The following is a 2,832-nucleotide window of genomic DNA, read 5'->3' on the forward strand; positions in this document are numbered from 1 at the left end:
TCAAGGTTGCAGTAAGCCATGAGCATGTCAGTCTGGGTGACAGAGTGAGACCCTATTTAAAAAAAAAAGAGAGGAAAAAAAAGAGGAAAGAAAGAAAGAGAGAGAGAAGGAAGGAAGGAAGGAAGGGAAAAGAAAAGGAAAGGAAAGGAAAAGAAAGATTATGTCGGCATATATGCTGTGGGAATAGAACTGAGTCTGATTATGAAGAAAATAATCACACTGCAATCTCTTGGAAGGGCAACATGAAACACTGAAGACCCTCCAGCATACCGCTTGTTATCAAAAGATTATCGGGCCGCAGCTTGGAGGTTTGCTTGTGTTTGCAGATATTTTTATTACCATTATCATGGTGTTCATTTTAATCCTAAGAGAAATAAGAGCAATTATGCCTTTGCAAATAATTTATCTGTGCCTCTGGTTAACTTCTAGCAATATAATGTTACCAGTAGAAAGTAGTTTCTTTAAAACATTGCAGAGAGACAGCTTCTTACACAACAGAAACAAAATTGTTAGATTTTGTACCTCTTCAGTCATACCAAATCAGTTCAATTAAACAAGTTATTGAGCACCTCCTATTCATCATGGGATTCTATTCATCTAGAAGATGGGAATGCAAAGTTAAAATAGGCCTTGCCATCAAGACGTACATAATATAATAGAGAACACACATATATATTTGCAAAGAACTAGAATTCTATTTGGTAAATGCAATAGTAAAAGCCTATGTGAGGCAGAGAGGAACACAGAGCAGCGTGACCAGTTGTGCCCGGCTAGTGGGGGGTGCGCAGCATAAAAAAGCTCCTGAGTAGCATTAAATGAATAACCCAGAGGTCAGTTGGATGGGATTGAGGGATCAAGCATTTCAGGCTTAGCCAATGGTGTTGAGTCAGATCAGGAAGTGCCTGTCATGCCATCCTAACATGTTTGAGTTTCATTCCTTAAGAAATGAGAAGTCGTGGCTAACACGGTGAAACTCTGTCTCCACTAAAATTACAAAAAATTAGCCAGGCGTATTGGCAGGCGCCTGTAGTCCCAGCTACGTGGGAGGCTGAGGCAGGAGAATTGCTTGAACCTGGGAGGCGGAGGTTGCAGTGAGTGGAGATCGCACCACTGCACTCCAGCCTGGGTGACAGAGCAAGACTCTGTCTCAAAATAAAATAAAATAAAACAAAATAAAATGAGAAATGAGAAGGCTAGGCACCGTGGCTCACACCTGTAATCCCAGTACTTTGGGAGGCTGAGTCGTGGGATCACTTGAGCCCAGAGTTCAAGACCAGCCTAGGCAACATAGCAAAATCCAGTCTCTACTAAAAGTAGAAAAATTAGCCGAGTGTGGTGGCGTGCACCTGTAGTCCCAGCTACTTGGGAGGATCACCTAAGCCCAGGAGGCAGAGGTTGCAGTGAGCCAAGGTCGTACCACTGCACTCCAGCCTGGGTGACAGAGAAAGACCCTGTCTCAAAAAGAAAAAGAAAAAGAAAAAAAAGACACAGCAACGCAAGAAGTTTTAAACATAGACGTGATCAGCAACGCAAGGAGTTTTAAACATAGACATGATTTGATCAGATTTGCCACTTATTAGATGACACAATGTGTCCTAGCACTGCAGCTGATGGATTGGAGTTGGAGGTCTAGAATAGACACTAGGGGCTGGACTCAGTGGCTCACACTTGTAATCCCAGCATTTTGGTGGGCCTAGGAGGGAGGAGCACTTGAGCCTAGGAGTTTAGAGGTTGCAGTGAGCCATAATTGTGCCACTGTACTCCAACCTGCACAACAGAAAAAGACCCCACCTCCAAAAAAAAAAAAAAAAAAAAGAGAGACTAGGGTTTAACTACAGTGGTTCAGTGGAAAAATAGTGCTGGCAGTGGAGTGGTAGGAAAAGACAGATTCAAAATACATATTCTAGGCCTTGTCAGTAGGATCTTGTGATTTAGTAAAAGTCAATGATCCTTGAGTATAAGATCATTTTATTTCTTTCTTAAAGACTTTTTCAGTCCTATGGTTTTAGTTTGTGTTCAGTCTCTCTCTTTTTTTTAATAGTTTGTTTTCCTCTGGTAGAAAAATCAAGACAACTTCGGTTCAAATGTGGAGGAAATGGACTGCTTCATGCAGTACCTTACAGGAGGCAGTGCTTCACCATTTTCACATACTGTACACCACATGGCCACTCAGTTCCATCAGTTCACCAAGAGGTAATGAGAATCCAGTAGACTTTGCAAGTAACTTATAAATTGGAATTCCATTGTGTTCATTTACAATAAATACTAAGCCCAATTACAGAATTTACCCAATATTGTCACATGGTTCTCCCTTTTTCCTATAAAAAAATAATAAACTAGCATTCAGAAGATTCTGTGTTTAGCAGACACTGAGAATAATGTTTCCAAATGTCTGAAAAATGTTACCCTTCTGGATGCAAGAATAAGACATTGGGCAGGGCACGGTAGCTGACGCCTGTAATCCCAACAGTTTTGGAGGCCCAGGCAGGATCACCTGAGGTCAGGGGCTCAAGACCCTCCTGGCCAACATGGTAAAACCCTGTCTCTACTAAAATTACAAAAATTAGCCAGGTGTGGTGGCAGGTTCCTGTAATCCCAGCTACTCGGGAGGCTGAGGCAGGAGAATCACTTGAACCTGGGAGGCGGAGGTTGCAATGAGCCAAGATGGCACCACTGCACTCCAGCCTGGGCAACAGAGTGAGACCCTGTCTGAAAGAGGAGGAGGAGGAGGAGGAGGAGGAGGAGAGGAAGAAGAAGAAGAAGAAGAAGAAGAAGAAGAAGAAGAAGAAGAAGAAGAAGAAGAAGAAGAAGAAGAAGAAGAAGAAGAAGAAG

This window comes from Mandrillus leucophaeus, unplaced genomic scaffold (assembly GCF_000951045.1).
Source record: "Mandrillus leucophaeus isolate KB7577 unplaced genomic scaffold, Mleu.le_1.0 Scaffold1231, whole genome shotgun sequence".
Classification (NCBI taxonomy): domain Eukaryota; kingdom Metazoa; phylum Chordata; class Mammalia; order Primates; family Cercopithecidae; genus Mandrillus; species Mandrillus leucophaeus.